Here is a 20,804-nt window from a genome sequence, read left to right as displayed (position 1 = left end):
GGAAGCACTGTCTGAGGTACTGAGGGAGCACTTTCTGTGGTATTGAGGGAGAACTATCTGAGGTACTGACGGAACAAGTTCTGAGGTATTGAGGGAGCACTATCTGAGGCATTGAGGTAGCAATATCTGAGGTACTGAGGGAGCACTTTCTGAGGTCTTTCGAGAGCACTTTCTGAGGTACTGAGTGAGAACTATTTGAGGTACTGAGGGAGAACTATCTGAGGTACTGAGGGAGCACTTTCTGAGGTATTATGGGAGCAATATCTGAGGCATTGAGGGAGCAATATCTGAGGTACTGAGGGAGCAGTTTCTGAGGTATTGAGGGAGCACTTTCTGAGGTACTGCGAGAGCACTATCTGAGGTATTGAGGGAGAACTGTCTGAGGTATTAAGGGAGCAATATCTGAGGCATTGAGGGAGCAATATCTGAGGTACTGAGGGAGCAGTTTCTGAGGTATTGAGGGAGCACTAGCTGAGGTTCTGAGAGAGTACTATCTGAGGTACTGAGGGATCACTTTCTGAGGTACTGAGGGGACACTTTCTGAGGTATTGAGGGAGCACTATCTGACGTACTGAGGAAGCACTATCAGAGGTACTGAGGGAGAACTATCTGAGGTATTGATGGAGCACTTTGAGGTATGGAGTGAGCACTTCATGAGGTAATGATGGAACAATCTCTGAGGTATTGAGGGAGCACTTTCGTGGTATTGAGGGAGAACTACCTGAGGTATTGAGGGAGCACTTTCTGAGGTACTGATGAAGCACTGAGGTATTGAGGGAGCACCTTCTGAGGTACTGAGGAATCACTATCTGAGGTACTGAGGGAGCACTTTTCAAGGTACTGAGGGAGAGCTATCTGAGGTACTGAGGGACCACTTTCTTAAGTATTGAGGGAGCACTTTCTGAGGTATTGTGGGACCACTATCTGAGGTATTGCGGAAGCACTTTCTGACGTATTGAGGGAGCACATTCTGAGGTATTGAGGGAGCACTATCTGAGGTACTGAGGGAGCAATTTCTGAGGTATTGAGGGAGCCCTATCTGAGGTACTGAGGGAGCAAGTTCTGAGGAATTGAGGAAGCACACTCTGAGGTACTGAGAGAGCACTTTCTGAGGTATTGAGGGAGCACTTTCTGTGGTATTAAGGGAGCACTATCTGAGGTACTGAGGGAGCACCTTCTGAGGTATTGAGGGAGCACTTTCTGTGGTATTAAGGGAGCACTATCTGAGGTACTGAGGGTGCACTTTCTGAGCTATTGAGGGAGCAATTTCTGAGGTATTTAGCTAGAACTATCTGAGGTACTGAGGCAGAACTACCTGAGGTACTGAGAGAGCACTTTCTGAGGTATTGAGGGAGCACTATCTGAGGCATTGAGGGAGCACTTTCTGAGGTACTGAGGGAGCACTTGCTGAGGTATTGAGGGAGCATTTTCTGAGGTACTGAGCGAGAACTATCTGAGGATCTGAGGGAGTACTATCTGATGTACTGAGGGAGCACTACCTGAGGTACTGAGGGAGGACTATCTGAGGTACTGAGGAGCACTTTCTGACGTATTGAGGGAGCACTATCTGAGGCATTGAGGTAGCAATATCTGAGGTACTGAGGAAGCACTTTCTGAGGTATTTAGAGAGCACTTTCTGAGGTACTGAGTGAGAACTATTTGAGGTACTGAGGGAGAACTATCTGAGGTACTGAGGGAGCACTTTCTGAGGTATTAAGGGAGCACTATCTGAGGCATTGAGGGAGCAATATCTGAGGTACTGAGGGAACAGTTTCTGAGGTATTGAGGGAGCACTTTCTGACGTACTGAGGAAGCACTAGCTGAGGTTCTGAGTGAGTACTATCTGAGGTACTGAGGGATCATTTTCTGAGATATTGAGGGAGCACTTTCTGAGGTACTGGAAGAGCACTATCTGAGATATTGAGGGAGAACTATCTGAGGTATTGAGGGAGAATTATCTGAGGTTTTGAGGGAGTACTTTCAGATGTATTGAGGGAGAATTATCTGAGGTACTGAGGAGCACTATCTGAGGTATTGAGATAGAACTATCTGAGTTATTCAGCGAGCACTTTCAGAGGATTTGAGGAAGAACTATCTGAGGTATTGAAGGAGAGCTATCTTAGGTATTGAGGGAGCCCTCTCTGAGGTATTGATGGAGCACTTTCTGAGGTATTCAGGTAGCACTTTCTGAGGTACTGAGGGGACACTTTCTGAGGTATTGAGGGAGCACTATCTGACGTACTGAGGAAGCACTATCAGAGGTACTGAGGGAGAACAATCTGAGGTATTGATGGAGCAATTTCTGAGGTATTGAGTGAGCACTTTCTGAGGTAGTGATGGAACACTTTCTGAGGTATTGAGGGAGCACTTTCGTGGTATTGAGGGAGAACTACCTGAGGTATTGAGGGAGCACTTTCTGAGGTACTGAGGAAGCACTATCTGAGGTATTGAGGGAGCACCTTCTGAGGTACTGAGGAAGCACTATCTGAGGTACTGAGGGAGCACTTTTCGAGGTACTGAGGGAACGCTATCTGAGGTACTGAGGGACCACTTTCTGACGTATTGAGGGAGCACATTCTGAGGTATTGAGGGAGCACTATCTGATGTACTGAGGGAGCACTTTCTGAGGTATTGTGGAAGCACTTTCTGACGTATTGAGGGAGCACATTCTGAGGTATTGAGGGAGCACTATCTGAGGTACTGAGGTAGCAAGTTCTGAGGTATTGAGGAAGCACACTCTGAGGTACTGAGGGAGCACTCTCTGAGGTATTGATGGAGCACGTTCTGAGGTATTGAGGGAGCACTATCTGAGGTACTGATGGAGCACATTCTGAGGTATTGAGGGAGCACTTTCTATGGTATTGAGGGAGCACTATCTGAGGTACTGAGGGTGCACTTTCTGAGCTATTGAGGGAGCACTTTCTGAGGTATTTAGGGAGAACTATCTGAGGTACTGAGGCAGAACTATCTGAGGTATTGAGGGAGCACTATCTGAGGTATTAAGGGAGCACTATCTGAGGCATTGAGGGAGCACTTTCTGAGGTAGTGAGGGAGCACCTGCTGAGGTATTGAGGGAGCACTTTCTGAGGTACTCAGCGAGAACTATCTGAGGTTCTGAGGGAGCACTATCTGAGGTACTGAGGTAGCAAGTTCTGAGGTATTGAGGAAGCACACTCTGAGGTACTGAGGGAGCACTCTCTGAGGTATTGATGGAGCACGTTCTGAGGTATTGAGGGAGCACTATCTGAGGTACTGATGGAGCACATTCTGAGGTATTGAGGGAGCACTTTCTATGGTATTGAGGGAGCACTATCTGAGGTACTGAGGGTGCACTTTCTGAGCTATTGAGGGAGCACTCTGAGGTATTTAGGGAGAAGTATCTGAGGTACTGAGGCAGAACTATCTGAGGTATTGAGGGAGCACTATCTGAGGTATTAAGGGAGCACTATCTGAGGCATTGAGGGAGCACTTTCTGAGGTACTGAGGGAGCACCTGCTGAGGTATTGAGGGAGCACTTTCTGAGGTACTCAGCGAGAACTATCTGAGGTTCTGAGGGAGCAGTATCTGAGGTACTGAGGGAGCACTATCTGAGGTACTGATGGAGAACTACCTGAGGTTGTGAGGGAGCACTTTGTGAGGTATTGATGAAGCACTTTCTGAGTTATTGAGGGAGCACTTTCTGAGGTTCTGTGGGAGCACTTCCTGTGGTATTGAGGGAACACTATCTGAGGTATTGAGGAAGCAATTTCTGAGGTATTGAGAGATCACTTTCTGAGGTACTGAGGGAGCACTTTCTCAGGTACTGAGGGAGCACTTTCTGAGGTATTGAGTGAGTACTATCTGAGGTACTGAGGGAGCACTTTCTGTGGTATTGAGGGAGCACTCTCTGAGGTACTGAGGGAGCATTTTCTGAGATATTGAGGAAGCACTCTCTGAGGTACTGAGCGAGAACTATCTGAGGTAGAGAAACAGTCAGAGAGAGAGAGACAGTCTGTCCGTGTTTGTGTGTGTGAAAGAGTGGATGCATGTGTATCTCTGTGTGTCTGTATATGTGTGCGTGAGAGAGAAAGTGCATGTTCATGTGAGAGTTTGTGGCTGTGTGTGTGTTTGACGGTGTGTGTGTCTCTGTGTGCATGTGTGTGAGTGAGGGTGTGTGTGAGAGAGTGTGTATGTGTGTGTATGTGTGTGAGAGAATATATCTGTGTGTCTATGTGTGTGTATGACAGTTTGTCTTGTGTGCTCGAGAGTGTGTATGTGTGTGTGAGAGAGTGTGTGTCTGTGTGCATGTGTGTGAGAGTGTGTTTTCGTGTATTTGATGGAGTGTGTGTCTGCGTGTGTATGCGTGTGTGAGAGAGAGTGTAACTGTGTGTTTTTGTGTGTGTGCGACAGAGTGTCTGTGTGTGTTTGTGGGATCGTGTGTCTGTCTGTGTGCATGTGTGTGAGAGAGAGTGTGTGTGTGAGAGACAGAGAGTGTGTGTGTGAGAAAGAGTGTGTCTATGTGTGTTTCAGGGAGCGTGTGTCAGCGTGTGTATGTGGGAGATAGAGAGTAACTGTGTGTTTATGTTTGTGTGTGAGAGAATGTGTCTGTGTGTGTTTGAGGGATCGTGTGTCTGTCTGTGTGTATGTGTGTGAGAGAGAGTGTGTGTGTGAGAGACAGAGAGTGTGTGTGTGAGAGAGAGTGTGTCTATGTGCGTGAGAGTGAGTAGGTGTGTGAGAGAATAAGAATGTGTGTGTGAGTGTAAATGAGAGAGTGTGTGTGTATGTGAGAGAGAGTGCGTGTCTGTGTGAGAGAGAGTGTGTGTCTGTGTGTGCATGAGAGAGAGTGTCTGTGTGTGTGAGAGAGAGTGTTTCTGTGAGAGAGAGAGAGTGTGTCTGCATGTATGTGTGAGAGAGCGTGTCCATGTGTGTATTTGAGGGAGCGTATGTCTGTGCGTGTATGTGTGTGAGAGAGAAAGTGTGTGCTTGTGTGTGTATGTGTGTGTGAGAGAGTTGTGCCTGTGTGTATGTGTTTGTGAGAGTGTGTCTGTGTTTGTGTTTGAGGGAGTGTGTGTGTGTGTGTGTATGTGTGTGTGTATGTATGTAAACGAGCCAATCTTATTGGGTGCCCGTGAATATAAAATCCAGCTGCTGTTTCAGATGAATTGGTCCTTGTGTCTTCAAAGACACAAAAGCTGTAAGAGTGACTTAACTGGGGGAAAGAGAGTGCTGTTCATTCCAGTGGGGATTCATCCAGTAAACCTTCCCCACACACTAACATCCCTCTGGCAATGCAGTGACTAGTCCTGCACACAGTGCTCCAGGTACAAACCAATGTAATGTCACCATAGCCTTACCAGAGCATGGGACAGCTCCTCATTACAGAGCGGTGTCTGGTGGGGATGTAAACAGAGGGTCACCATGGTCCGGCTGAGGGGAGAGGTTTGGAAGGAGAGTCCTTCAGAGTAACTCTAGCTAGTGTGTTAAGCTAACTGCCCAGCCAACTGAGCTAACCAACCTCACTCCAGGGGCATGCCCTGTATAACCCACTCATAGCCAGCCTGCACCTCAATAGGAGCAGGAGCATGGAGCAAGGCCATTCGGCCCCAACCTAACCCAGAAGGGAGAGCACGGGACGCTGATGGATGAAACAAGCCCCTCCCATCTGGCCGTCTGAAATGGAGCTGGAGGACAGAGCACATCTGGCCTGCTGTTTGCTTCCCCGAGACTGGCCTGCTCCACCTTACAGTGAGAGACTGAGGGGAACCTCAAGGAGATTTCACTTCTCACTGAGAGGTTGCAACTCAAATCCAAATCAGGCTGGTTCCCTCCGAGACTCACGGAAGAGGGCAGCCCTCTACAGATCAGGCCCTTGTGTCGTCCTAACCTCCAGTGTGGGGGCCAAGAGCTAGGAGGTCGTGTTAACAACATAAGACCATCCGAAATAGGAACAGGAGACCATTCAGCCCCTCGAGCCTGCTCTGGTATTCAATAGGATCGTGGATGATTCAACATTCGATTTGGGAGCTGAAACTAGGACAATACAGAGTCAGAGAATCAAATTATTCTGCCATGAGGAATCATCAGACGAAAGCACACCCACACACACAGACACACACACACACACACACACACACACACACACAGACACGGACACACAGACACACCCACACACACACAGACACACCCACACAGACACCCACACACAGACACACCCACACACACACAGACACACACACACAGACACACACACACAGACACACACAGACACACACACACAGACACACACAGACACACACAGACACACACACACAGACACACACAGACACACACAGACAGACACACACAGACACACACACACACACACACACACACACAGACACACACACACAGACACACCCACACAGACACAGACACACACACACAGACACACCCACACACACACACCCACACACACACACCCACACACACACACCCACACACACACACACACACACACAGACACACACACACAGACACACACACACAGACACACACACACACAGACACACACACACGGACACACAGACACACCCACACACACACAGACACACCCACACACAGACACACACACACAGACACACCCACACACACACACGGACACACACACACACGGACGGACGGACGGACGCACACACACACAGACACACACACGGACACGGACACAGGCACACCCACACACACACACACAGACACACAGACACACAGACACATACACACACACACACACGGACACACACACACAGACACAGGCACACCCACACACACACACAGACACACAGACACAGACACACGGACACACACACACAGACACAGGCACACCCACACACACACAGACACAGACACAGACACACACACACACGGACGGACGGACGCACACACACACACACAGACACACACGGATACACACACAGACACACACACGGACACGGACACACACACACAGAGACACACACACAGACACAGACGCACACACACACACAGACACACTGACACAAAGACAGGCACACACACTCACTTACACACACACTGACGCACACACACACATACCACGCACGCACGCACAGACACACATACACGCACACAGACACACATATACACACACACACACACACAGTGGGATTCAGGCTGTCTGTGGGAACGGGGAGAGACAAAGGAGCAAAATGCTAGGGAGGGATCTGATCCCACAGATTTCACTGCTTCCCTCTCTCTCTGCAGCTCTCATGTCTATTTCTGTGTTCCCAGTTCTCTCTCCCACATCTTTCCTTCAATCCCTATCTCTCAACATCCTTCACATCTCTGTCCAATGTACATTTCCCAGTGTTCTGCAAATCTCTCTCTCTGCATCTGTCTGACAGCTCTGTGGGATCTTGCTATTCCTGTCTGTACATCACTCTAGCCACATCACAGCCCCCACCACCACCCCACTCTCTCAGCTCTATCTCTCTGCTGCTGCAGCTCCTCTCTTTCTCTCTCTCTCTCTCTGTCCTATCTCTCTCCCTGGGATTTCCGTCTTGCTGTCTGCCTGAACTTCTCTCCCTGCCTTTCTCTCCCCATTTTCGCCTTGTATCTGTCTGACATTGTATTTCTCTTCTTGGAGTTTCACTCTCTCTCTCTCTGTCTGTCTCTGTCCTGCTCTCTCTCAGTTCTTCTCACTTCCTCTCCCCCTTCCCCCCCCCCCCCTCCCCACCGCCCCCCCCCGCCTGTCTTTGTCTTGTTCTCCCCCTCCCTCACGCTGTCTGTCCGTCCATCTCTCTTTCTCCGGTAGTTTCTTTCCCTCTTTCTCCCTGGACCCCTCTGCTCTGTCCCAGTGACTGGGGAAGGGGCATTGGGAAGAGTTTGCCTCAGTGCCTGATCTCTCCCAGGATTTAACCCGACTGTGGGGAGGGGGTGAATGGAAGGAACATGAAGTACTTTTCTGAGTGCGTCTGAAAAAGAGAAAAAGAGAAAGAGAAAGGGAGAGTGACAAAAAGAGAGAGACATGGAGAGAGTGGAGATGGAGAAAGTGTAGAGAGAAATGGGCAGTGAGAGTCAGGGAGGTGGAGTGAGAAAAGGACAGAGTGAGAGAGACAGGGAGAGAGAGAGAGTGAGAAGGACATATATGGAGGGAGAAGGACAGTGTGTGTACTTGGCGATGGTTTTAGAGTGGGATCTTGCTGTGCATTACAGCACTCAGTGTCAAAAGGCGAGTTAGTCTCTGCACTATGTCCTCCAGCCCAGGGGCTGTAAGTCTGCATGGGAAGGGGGAGAGTGGGAGACACGGAGGGAATGGGACAGCCAGAAACAGGAGGAGGGTTTGATGGGGTTTTGTGGTTGGTGGAGAAAGGAGGGGCTGTTGCCATAGAGAGATGGAGGGAGGGATAGCATGTGATGCAAAGTCTGAGACAGGGTAGAGAAGAGGTCTTCACACGAAGGATAGTCAATGAGGCCATTCAGGGGCCAATCCTGAGGATCCTGAAGAGGACCAGGATCATTTAATGGGGCAGGGGGATGATGGGCAGAAAGGACTCCATCTGTGATGCAAACCTTCTGTAATTCTCGGGTTAGGATCTTGCTGTACATTAAAATAAGTCACAGGTCAGTCAACCCAGACTCATTTACCGGTGTGAGAAAGTGAGGACTGCAGATGCTGGAGAGTCAGAGTTACAAAGTGAGGAGCTGGAGAAGCACAGCAGGTCAGCCAGGAGAGTGGATGGTTCAGGCCTGACCTGCTGGGCTTTTCCAGCTCCACACTTTTCCACTCAACTCCCTCTGCCCCAGGGAGTGGGTCTCAAAGCAATGTTGGGGGGCAGCAAAATATTTGAGGGGGGGCACAGTTGGTGAGGTAGGTATTTTGGAGGGAAGGTATTTGGGGAAGGGAATAAATTTGGGAGGAGAGTGAAAATGATGGGCAATTGTTTTTAGGGGGTTCAAAATTAGGTGAGCACTTTCAGGTCTGAAATAAAGAAAAAGAGAAAGGGAGGGTGAGAAAAAGGGAGAGAGGTCGAGAGAGTGGGGATGGAGAAGGGGATGAGAGAAAGATGGGGCAGAGACAGACAGTGAGAGGGAGGGTGTGAGAGAAAGGCAGATTGAGAGAAAGAGACAGACAGGGAGAGAGAAGGACAAAGAGAGAAGGGGAAGTCAGACTGAGAGAAACAGGTGTTGAAGCATGGACAGACTGAAGGGGGGACACTCAGTATTCCAGTTGGTTCCAGCTCCCTCTCTCTCAATGGGTTTTCACATTCCCTCTCTCCCATGCTCCTGAGGTTTGCTTCGGCTTGTCTCGCTCCCTCTCTCTCTCCCTCTCTCTGGATGGTGAGCTGGTCTCTGTCCCTTGCCATGTTGGTCACCTCAGAAAGCCTCCAGAAAATTCAAGTGATCAGTCTGCAGGTGATCCCTGGTTTTGTTCATTTCTGGACGGTTTCCCAGAACTTTCTGTACTTCTGGCCCATTCGGAGAATCCGTTAATAGTTTGAAGTGTTGCTGATCATTTGGATGGCTTGTTCCTGTTAGTTTCTTTGCGTAGCAGGACCCGGTGCCTTCCTATCTGGGCCCTCCTTTGTTTGGTGGAGACGTTGTTAGGGATATGTCTGCCCAGGGGAACTGTTGCCTTATGCTGATGGTATAACCATCTGGCTGCTGTCTGGCTTTTGTGATTTGGGAGTATAACTTGTCCAATATACCCAGCATCTCTTGGCTGTCTATCTGTGTTTTAGCAAGGAGGCTGCAACACTTCACCCATTCCCCCTCCCCCACCCAGTCTTTAGAATGGAAAGAAGCTTATACAATGAATTACAATCTTAATTTTAAAAGCTGGTTATGTTTGTTGTCAGAGTAGCCTGATGTTTGAGCGAAAGCCATTTTGTACATTGGTCAAACCGATTGTCATATGGCTGATAAGTGATATCATAGATTCCCGACAGAGCAGAAACAGGCCCTTCAGCCCATCGAGTCCACAATGACCCTCTGAAGAGAATCCAACTCAGATTCATCCCCTGATGATATCCCTGAAACCCTGCATTTCCCATGGCTATTTCAGCTAACCTGAATATCCCTCGACACTATGGGCAATCTGTCAAAAATGTGCAGATGCAGGGAGAATGTACAAACACCACACAGACAGTCGCTCAAGAGTGGAATCAAACCCAGGTCTCTGGCGCTGTGAGGTAACAGTGCTAACCACTGAGCGACTGTGGCACTCCTAACTGTTTCGACAAAACATATTCCGTTCTGAGAATCCATACAGAATTGGGATGCATAGCCAACATCCAGTGAGCAGAATAAATGCAAGGGAATGAGAGCTGCTGGCTCAAAGTCCAGGAATTCCCTCCCTAAGGACATTGTGGGTCCACAACCTGCAACAGTTCAAGGAGGCAACTCACCACCAAAACCAGCTCCCGAGCAGCTACGGACAGGCAATCAATACTGGGCCCAGCCAGGAACACTCCAACGCTGCAAATGAATGAAACTGAGGTGATCACCCGGGGAGTTCCATCTACCTTCCAGCCCCTCAGGGTGTGTCTAGGTATTATTCACCATGACCGTACCCATCTGTTACAGCCTGCAATCCTAACCACCGGTATCCCGAGGTATATCAAGGTGAGTGCAGTTAGGGACACAGCCGATGTGGTCCTCTCTCTCTCTCACTCCTCTCTCTATCTCACCCCTCTCTCTCCCTCAGCCCTTCTCTCTCACACCGCTTCTCTCTCTCTCAGCCCTCTCTCACTCTCACCCCTCTCTCTCTCACCCTCACCCTCTCTCTCACTCCTCTCTCTCTTACCCCTCTCTCTTCTCACACCTCTCTCTCTCTCTCTCTCCCTCAGCGCTTCTCTCTCACACCGCTTCTCTCTCTCAGCCCTCTCTCATTCTCACCTGTCTCTCTCTCTCACCCTCTCTCTCTTACCCCTCTCTCTTCTCACACGTCTCTCTCACTCTCCCTCAGCGCTTCTCTCTCACACCACTTCTCTCTCTCTCTCACCCCTCTCTCACTCTCACCCCCCTCTCTCTCACACACACCCCTCTCTCTCTCTCACCCCTCTCTCTCTCTCACCCCTCTCTCTCTCACCTCTCTCTCACCCTCTCTCTCTCTCACCCCATCTCTCTTGCACCCTCTCTCACCCCCTCTCTCTCAGGCCCTCTCTTTCAGCCCCCCTCTCTCTCTCACCCCCCTCTCTCACACCACTCTCTCTCTCCCCTTTCTCTCTCACCCCTTCTCTCTCTCCTACTTTCTTTCACACCCTCTCTCTCAGGCCCTCTCTTTCAGCCCCCCTCTCTCTCACCCCTCTCTCTCACACACCTCTCTCTCTCAACCCCCTTTCTCTCACACCCCCCTCTCTCTCTCTCTCTCACCCCTTTCTCTCTCACCCCTTCTCTCTCACCTACTCTCTCTCACACCCTCTATCTCAGGCCCTCTCTCTCTCTCTAGCACCCTCTCTCTCAACCTCTCTTTGTGTCACACCCTTCTCTCTCCCTCACCCTCTCTCTCTTACCCCTCTCTCTCTCACACCGCTTCTCTCTCTCATCCTCTCTCTCTGTCAGCCTGTCTCTCTCTCTCACCCCCTATCTCTCTCACACCCCCTCGCTCCCTCACTCCTCTCTCTCTTTCACCCCTCTATCTGTCACCCCTCTCTCAACCTTCTCTCTCTAACCCGTCTCTTCCTCTCTCACACCTCTCTCTCTCAGCCTCTCTCTCTCACGCCTTCTCTCTCCCTCTCTTTGGCAGCCCTTCTCTCTCAGCCCCTCTCTCTCTCCCCAGTCTCTCCCACCCTGATCTCTCTCACAGTCCCTCTCTCTCTCACCCCTCGCTCTCTCTCATCCCTCTCTCTCTGATCCCTCTCTCTCTCACCCCTCTCTCACACACATCTCTCTCATCCTTTCTCTCTCACCCCTCTCTCTTACCCCTCTCTCTCACCCTCTCTCTCAACCCCTCTGTCACCCCTTCTCTCTCAGCCCTCTCTCTCTCAGCCCACCTAGTCACTCCAGTCTTTCCCACCCTGATCTCTCTCACACACTCTCTCTCACCATCTCTCTCTCACCCCTTCACTCTCTCATCCTGTCTCTCTGTCAGCCCCTGTCTCTTTCTCACCCGCTCTCTCTTCCACCACTCTCTCTCCCTCAACCCCTCTCTCTCAACCCTCTCTCTCTCACCTCTCTCTCTCACCCCTACTCTGTTAGCCCCTCTCTCAGGCCCTCTCTCTCTCACCCCTCTCTCTCTGTTTCACCCCTCTCGCTCTGTTTCACACCTCTGTCTCACCCCCTCTCTCACCCCCTGTCTCTCTCAGCCTGTCTCTCTGTCACTTTCTCTTTCTCACCCGCTCTCCCTTCCACCCCTCTCTCTCCCTCACCCCTCTCTCTCTCACCCCTCTCTCTTTCACTCCTCTCTCTCACCCTCTCGCTCTTAGCCATCTCTCTCTCTTACACACCTCTCTCTCTCACGCTTTCTCTCTTACCCTCTCTTTTACAGCCCCTCTCTCTCAGCTCTTCTCTCTCTCATCCCACTCTCTCTCACCTCCTCTCTCACACCCTCTCTCTCTTACCCCTCTCTCTCACACTGCTTCTCTCTCTCACCCGTCTCTCACTCTCACCCGTCTCTCCCTCTCTCATCCCACTCTCTCTCACTGTCTCCCTCAACCCCTCTCTCTCAAGCCCTCTCTTTCAGCCCATTGCTCTCTCACCCCCCCCCCACACACCTCTCTCTCAACCCTCTGTCGCTCTCACACTCCTCTCTCTCTCTCACCCTCTCTCTCACCCCTCTCTCTCACTCCCTCTCTTTCATCCCCCCTCTCTCTCACACACACCCTTCTCTCTCTCTCTCACCCTCTATCTCTCTCATCCCCTCTCTCTTACCCCTCTCTCTCTCACACACCTCTCTCTCACCCTTTCTCTCTCACCTCTCTCTCTCTCACACACCCTCTCTCTCTTACCCCTCTCTCTCTCACATCTCTCTCTCACACCCTCTCTATCACCCCCCTCTCTCTCTCATCCCTCTCTCTCACCCCTTCTCTCTCACCCTTCTCTCTCACCCCTCTCTCAGGCCCTCTCTTTCAGCCCCTCTCACTCTCTCACCCCTCTCTCTCTCACCCTCCTCTCTCTCACTCATTCTCTCTCACCCCCTCTCTCTCTTACACCCCCTCTCTCTCTCACACCTCCCTCTCTCTCACCCCTCTCTCTCATCCCGCTCTCCCTCTCACATCTTTCTCTCTCATCCCTCTCTCTCCGCCCCCCTCTCACCCCTCTCTCTCATCCCCTCTCTCTCACCCCCTCTCTCTCACACCCCTCTCTTTCACCCCTCTTTCTCACACCCCCTCTCTCTCACCCCCCTCACTCTCACACCCCTCTCTCTCACACCCCTCTCTCTCACACCCCTCTCTCTCTTACACCCCCTCTCTCTCTCACCCCTCTCTCTCGTCCCGCTCTCCCTCTCACATCCTTCTGTCTCATCCCTCTCTCTCTCATACCCTCTCTCACCGCCCCCCTCTCACCCCTCTCTCTCACCCCCTCTCTCTCACACCACTCTCTTTCACCCCTCTTTCTCACACCCCCTCTCTCACCCCCCTCACTCTCACACCCCTCTCTCTCTCACGCCCTCTCTCTTACCCCCCCTCTCTCACCCCTCTCTCTCTCACCCCCTCTCTCCCTCACCTCGCTCTATCTGTCTCCCCTCTCTCTCTCTCCCCTCTCACTCTCCCACACCCTCTCTTTCTTAGCCCTCTCACTCTCTTACCCCCTCTCTCTGATGCCTCTCTCTCACCTTCTCTCTCTCACCTATTCTTTCTCTGCCTGTCTCTCTCACCCCCTCTCTCTTTCTCACCTGCTCTCTTCCACTCCGATCTCTCTCACACACGCTCTCTCACCCCTCTCTCTCTCACCCCTCTCTCTATTACGTCTCTCTCTCACACACACACACCACTCTCTCTCAGAACCCTCTTGCTCTACCCAGTCTCTCCCAACCTGATCTCTCTCACTCACCTTCTCTCTCACCCCCTCTCTCTCTCAGACCCTCTCTCTCTCTCACCCTCACTGTCTTTCACCCCTCTCTCTCTTACCTCTCCCTCTCACCCCCTCTCTCTCACATGTCTCTCTCTCTTTCAGCCCTTCTCTCTCTCACACCCCACTTCTCTCACAGACCTCTCTCTCAACCCTCTATCTCTCTCACACACCTCCCTCTCTCACCCTCTCTCTCACCCCCTTCTCTCTCTCACACCTTTCTCTCTCTCTCTCACCCTCTCTCTCTCTCTAACCCCTCTCTCTCACTAACCCCTCTCCCTCTTAACCCTCTCTCTCTCACACACATCTCTCTCACCCTTTCTCTCTCACCTCTCTCTTACCCCCCTCTCTCTCACACACTCTCTCTCTCACCACTTCTCTCTCACTGCCTCTCTCAGACTATCCCTTCCAGCCCCTCTCACTCTCTCACCCCTCTATCTCTCTCACCCTTTCTCTCTCACCCCCTTCTCTCTCATACCCTCTCTCTCAGGTCCCCTCTCTCTCTCACCCCTCTCTCTCTCACACCCCTCTCCCTCACCCCCCTCTCTCTCACCCCCCTCACTCTCACACCCCTCTCTCTCTCACCCTTCTCTCTCTCTCACCCCCTCTCTCCCTCACCCCGCTCTATCTGTCATCCCCTCCCTCTCTCCCCTCTCTCTCACCCCCTCACTCTCACACCCTCTCTTTCTTAGCCCTCTCACTCTCTCACCCCTCCCACTCTCACCACTCTCATTCTCTCTTACCCCTCTCTCTCACCCCCTCTCTCTCCCCCATTCTCTCCCCCATTCTCTCCCCCACTCTCACTCACCCCCTTTCTCTTTCTCACCCCGATCTTTCCCATCCCCTCTCTCTCTCTCTCACTCTCTCAGCCTTCTCTCTCTTTCCCCTCTCTCTCTCTTACCCCCTCTCTCACGACTCTCTCTTACCTTCTCACTCTCACCCTCTCTTTCTCTGCCTGTCTCTCTCTCACACCCCGCCACTCTCTCACCCCTCTCTCTCTCACCCTTTCTCTCTCAAACCTCTCTCTCATTACCCCTCCCTCTCACACCTCTCTCTCTCTCCTACCCCTCTCTCTTACACCTCTCCCTGTCTCTCACCTCTGTCTCTCACCCTCTGTCTCTCACCCCTTCTCTCCCACCCTCTCTCTCACACCCCCCTCTCTCTCACACACCTCTCTCTCAACCCACTGTCTCTCTCACACCCCTCTCTCTCATCCCTGTCTCTCTTACCCCTCTCTCTTACACACCTCTCTCTCACCCTGTCTCTTAACCCCCGCTCTCTCTCACATCCCTCTTCCTCTCTCACCCATTCTCTCTCACCTCCTCTCTCAGGCCCTCTCTCTCTCGTTCCCCCCTCTCTCTTACACCCCTCTCTCTGTCACACCCCCTCTCTCACCCCATCTCTCTCACTCCCCTCTCTCTCTCACCCCTCTCTCTCTTACACCCCTCTCTCTGTCACACCCCCTCTCTCTCACCCCATCTCTCTCACTCCCCTCTCTCTCTCACCCCTCTCTCTCTTACACCCCTCTCTCTGTCACACCCCTCTCTCTCACCCCTCTCACTCTCTCTCTCATCCCCCTCTCCCACCCCCTCTCTCTCACCCCCTCTCTGTTACACCCCATCTCTCTCACCTGCTCTCTCTTTGTCACTCACTCTCTCTCTTTCTCACTTCCACTCTCTATCTTTTTCACTCACTCTCTCTCTTTCTCACCCCCTCTCTCTCTCACCCCTTCTCTCTCAACTCCTCTCTCTCTCCCGCCCTCTCTCTCCCCTCTCTCCCCCACTGTCACTCACACCCTTTCTCTTTCTCACCCGCGCTCTCCCTCACCCAAATCTTTCTCATCCTCCCTCTCTGTCTCACCCTCTCACCCTTATCCCTTTTTCCCCCTCTCTCTCTTACCCCCTCTCTCTCACACCTCTCTCTCACCCTCTCTTTCTCTGCCTGTCTCTCTCTCACCCCCTCTTTCTTCCTCACCCCCTCTCCCTTCCGCTCCGATCTCTCTCACACCCCCTCTCTCACCACTCTCTCTCACCACTCTCTCTCACCCCTCTCTCTCTCACACCCCCTCTCTCTCACACCCCCTCCCTCTCACACCCCTCTCTCTCTCACACCCCTCTCTCTCTCACACCCCTCTCTCTCTCACACCCCTCTCTCTCACACCCCCCTCTCTCTCACACCCCCCTCTCTCTCACACCCCCCTCTCTCTCACACCCCCCTCTCTCTCACCCCTCTCTCTAAACCCCCTCTCTCCACCCACTCTCTCTCAGTCCCCTCCCTCTCTCCCCAGTCTCTCCCACCCTGATCTCTCTCACACACCTTCTCTCACATGCATCTCTCTCTCACCCCTCTCTCTCACACCCCCTCTCTCTCTCACCCCTCTCACTCATACCCCCCTCTCTCACACACCCCCTCTCTCACACACCCCCTCTCTCACACACCCCCTCTCTCACACACCCCCTCTCTCACACACCCCCTCTCTCACACACCCCCTCTCACACACACCCCCTCTCACACACACCCCCTCTCACACACACCCCCTCTCACACACCCCCTCTCTCACACACCCCCTCTCTCACACACCCCCTCTCTCTCACACACCCCCTCTCTCACACCCCCTCTCTCTCACACACCCCCTCTCTCTCACACACCCTCTCTCTCACACACACCCTCTCTCTCACACACCCCCTCTCTCACACCCCCTCTCTCACCCCCCTCTCTCCACCCTCTCTCTCTCAGCCCCCTCCCTCTCTTCCCAGTCTCTCCCACCCTGATCTCTCTCATACCCCTTCTCACATGCATCTCTCTCTCACCCTCTCTCTCTCCCACCCCTCTCTCTCTCATTCCCCTATCTCTATCTCACCCCCTCTCTCTCAGGCCCTCTCTCTCTCAGGCCCTCTCTCTCTTTCACCCTCTCTCTCTTACCTCCCTCTCACCCTCTCTCTCTCACCCTCTGTCTCTCATCTTTGTCTCTCTAACTCAGTCTGTCTCTCTCTCACCCCCGTGTCTTTCTCACCCACTCTCTCTTCCACCCCGATCTCTCTCTCACACCCTCTCTCTCGCCCTCACCCCTCTCTCCCTCACCCTTCTCTCCCTCTCACCCCTCTCTCTCTTGCCCGTCTCTCTCTCTCCCTCTCTCTTAACCCTCTCTCTCACTCCGTCTCTCTCACCCCCTCTCTCTCACCCCGTCTTTCTCACCTCCTCTCTCTCATCCCCTCTCTCTCACCCCTTCTCTCTCACCCCTCGCTTTCACCCTGTCTCTCTCTCAGCCTGTCCCTCTCTCACCCCCTCTCTCTTTCACACCCGCTCTCTCTTCCACCCCGATTTCTCACACAAGCTCTCTAACTCACCCCTCTCTCTCACTCACCCCCTCTCTCTCACGCCTCTCTCTCAACTTCTCTCTCACCCTCTCTTTCTCTGCCTGTCTCTCTCACCCCCTCTCTCTTCCTCACCCGCTCTCCCTTCCACTCCGATCTCTCTCACACCCCCTCTCTTACCACTCTCTCTCACCACTCTCTCTCTCTCTCACCCCTCTCTCTCTTTCACACCCCCTCTCTTTCACACCCCCTCTCTTTCACACCCCCTCTCTTTCACACCTCCCTCTCTCTCTCACCCCTCTCTCTCTCACCCCTCTCTCTCTCACCCCTCTCTCTCTCACCCCTCTCCCTCTCACCCCTCTCCCTCTCTCCCCAGTCTCTCCCACCCTGATCTCTCTCACACACCTTCTCACATGCATCTCTCTCTCACCCTCTCTCTCTCCCACCCCTCTCTCTCTCTTTTCCCTATCTCTATCTCACCCCCTCTCTCTCAGGCCCTCTCTCTCTCAGCCCCTCTCTCTTTCACCCTCTCTCTCTCTTACCTCCCTCTCACCCTCTCTCTCTCACCCTCTGTCTCTCATCTTTGTCTCTCTAACTCAGCCTGTCTCTCTCTCACCCCCATCTCTTTCTCACCCACTCTCTCTTCCACCCCGATCTCTCTCGCACACCCTCTCTCTCTTCCTCACCCCTCTCTCCCTCACCCTTCTCTCCCTCACCCTTCTCTCCCTCTCACCCCTCTCTCTCTCTTGCCCGTCTCTCTCTCTCATCCCCTCTCTCTCATCTCCTCTCTCTCATCCCCTCTCTCTCACCCCTTCTCTCTCACCCTCTCTCTCTCAGCCTGTCTCTCTCTCACCCCCTCTCTCTTTCATCTCGATTTCTCTCACACAAACTCTCTAACTCACCCCTCTCTCTCTCACTCATCCCTCTCTCTCTCTGACCCCTCTCTCTCTCACCCTTCTCTCTCTCACCCTCTCTCTCACATCCCCCTCTCTCTCGCCCTCTCTCACTCCTACGGCTCTCTCTCTTAGCCCTCTCTCTCTCCCTCTCTCTCACCCCCTCTCTCACACATCCTCTCTCACTCTCTCTCTCTCCTACCCGTCCATTTCTTACCCCTCTATCTCTCACCTCTCTCTCTCTCTCACCCCTTCTCTCTCACCCCTTCTCTCTCACCCCTTCTCTCTCACGCCCACTCTTTCAGCCCCTCTCTCTCACTCTCACTTCCCTCTCACACACCTCTCTCTCATCCTCAGTCTCTCACTCCTCTCTCTCTTACCACTCTTTCTCTCACCCCCGTCTCTCTCTTATCCCTCTCTCTTACCCCTCTCTCTCACACCGCTTCTCTCTCTCACACCGCTTCTCTCTCTCACACCGCTTCTCTCTCTCTCACACCGCTTCTCTCTCTCACCCCCTCTCTCTCAACCCCTGTCTCTCACCCCTCGCGCTCTCACCCTCTCTCTCTCTCACTCCCTTTCTGTCTCACCACCCCCTCTCTCAAACCCCCTCACTCTCTCATCCCCTCACTCTCTCACACCCACACTCTCTCACCTCCTCTCTCTCAATCACTCTTTCTCACCCCCCTCTCTCTCACCCCTCTCTCTCACCCCCTCTCACACCCTTTCTCTCTTACCCCGCGCTCTCTCTAACCCCTCCGCCTCTCACCCCTCTCGCTCACCCCCTCTCTCTCACCCACTCTCTCAATCACACCCTCTCCTTCTCACTCCACTCTCTCTCTTACCCCCTCCCCACTTTCTCTCTCTCAATCACGCCTTGTCTCTCAACCCCTCTCTCTCACCCCTCTCTCACCCGCTCTCTTTCTTACTCACACTCTCTCTTTCTCACTTACACTCTCTCTCTCTTTCACTCACTCTCTCTCTTTCTCACACTCTTTCTCTCTCACACCCCTCTCGCTTACCCTTTCTATCTCACCCCTCTCTCTCTTACTGCTCTCTCTCACCCCTCTCTCTCACACCCCCTCTCTATTCCCCACTCTCACTCACCCCCTTTCTCTTTCTCACCCCACTCTCTCCCCCACCCCAATCTTTCTCATCCTCCCTCTCTGTCTCACCCTCTCACCCTTCTCCTTCTTTTCCTCTCTCTCTTTTACCCCCTCTCTCTCTCACACCTCTCTCTCACCCTCTCTTTCTCTGCCGTCTCTCTCACCCCTCTCTCTTTCATCCCTCTCTCTCTCACCCCTCTCTCTCAGCACCCATCCCTCTCTCCCCAGTCTCTCCCACCCTGATCTGTCTCACACGAGTCTCTCTCTCACACTCTCTCTCTCCCACCCCTCTCCCTCTCTTTCCCCTCTCTCTATCTCACCCCCCTCTCTCACGCCCTCTCTCTCTCAGCCCCTCTCTGTCTTTCACCCCATCTCTATCTCTCTCTCTTACCTCCCTCTCACCCTCTCTCTCTCACCCCTGTCTCTCTCTCTCATCCCCATCTCTTTCTCACCCGCTCTCTCTTCCACCCCGATCTCTCTCTCACACCCTCCATCGCCTCACCCCTCTCTCTCCCTCACCCTTCTCTCCCTCTCACCCCTCTCTCCCTCTCACCCCTCTCTCTCTCTCACCCCCTCTCTCTCACCCCCTCTCACTCTTACACCCCTCTCACTCACACCTCCTCTCTCTCTCACCCCTCTCTCTCTCTATACCTTGTCTCTCTTTCCCCTCTCTCTTACCCTGTCTCTCTCACGCCTCTCTCTCACCCTCTCTTTCTCTGCCTGTCTCTCTCTCACCCCCCTTTCTCTCTTACCCCCCTTTCTCTCACACACCTCTCTCTCTCACCGCTTCTCTCTCACCCCTCTCTCTCAACCCAGTCTCTCCCACCCTGATCTCTCTCTCACACCTTCTCTCTCACATCTCTCTCTCTCACCCTCTCTCTGTTACCCCTCTCTCTTTCACTCCCCTCTCTCTCTTACGTCTCTCTCACCCCGTCTCTCTCCCCCTCTCTCACTCACCCCCTTTCTCTTTCGCACCCGCTCTCTCCCCCACCCCGATCTTTCTCATTCTACCTCTCTCTCACCCTCTCACCCTTTCCTCCTCTCACCCCCTCTCTCTCATCCCCTCTCTCTCAGCTCCCTCTCACTCAGCCCACTTTCTCTCTCAACCCCCCTCACCCCACTCCCTCTCTCATCTCTCCCCTCTCTCACACACTCTCTCTCACACCCCCTCACTCTCTCTCTCACCCTCCTCAATCCCCCTCTCTCTCCCCTCTCTCACACCCTCTCTCTCTCACTGCCTTCTCTCTCACCCCCCTCACCCCACCTCTCTCTCACACCCCTCTCTCTCACCCTCTCCCTCCCACCCCCTCACCCCCACTCTCTCACCTGCTCTCTCAAACCACCTTCTCTCTCTCACGCCCTCTCTTCCACCCCCTCTCAGTCTCACCTCCACTCTCTCTCTCCCCCTTTGTCTCTCCCCCTTTGTCTCTCCCTCTTTCTCTCTCGACCCCCTCACATCACCCCCTCTCTCTCAATCACCCACGTGCTCTCTCTCACCCCACTCTCTCACACTC

Source organism: Chiloscyllium plagiosum, unplaced genomic scaffold (genome assembly GCF_037043375.1).
Source record: "Chiloscyllium plagiosum isolate Xiang-an unplaced genomic scaffold, Cpla_swu_hap1 HiC_scaffold_42, whole genome shotgun sequence".
Taxonomy (NCBI): Eukaryota; Metazoa; Chordata; class Chondrichthyes; order Orectolobiformes; family Hemiscylliidae; genus Chiloscyllium; species Chiloscyllium plagiosum.
This window is presented reverse-complemented; position numbering follows the sequence as displayed.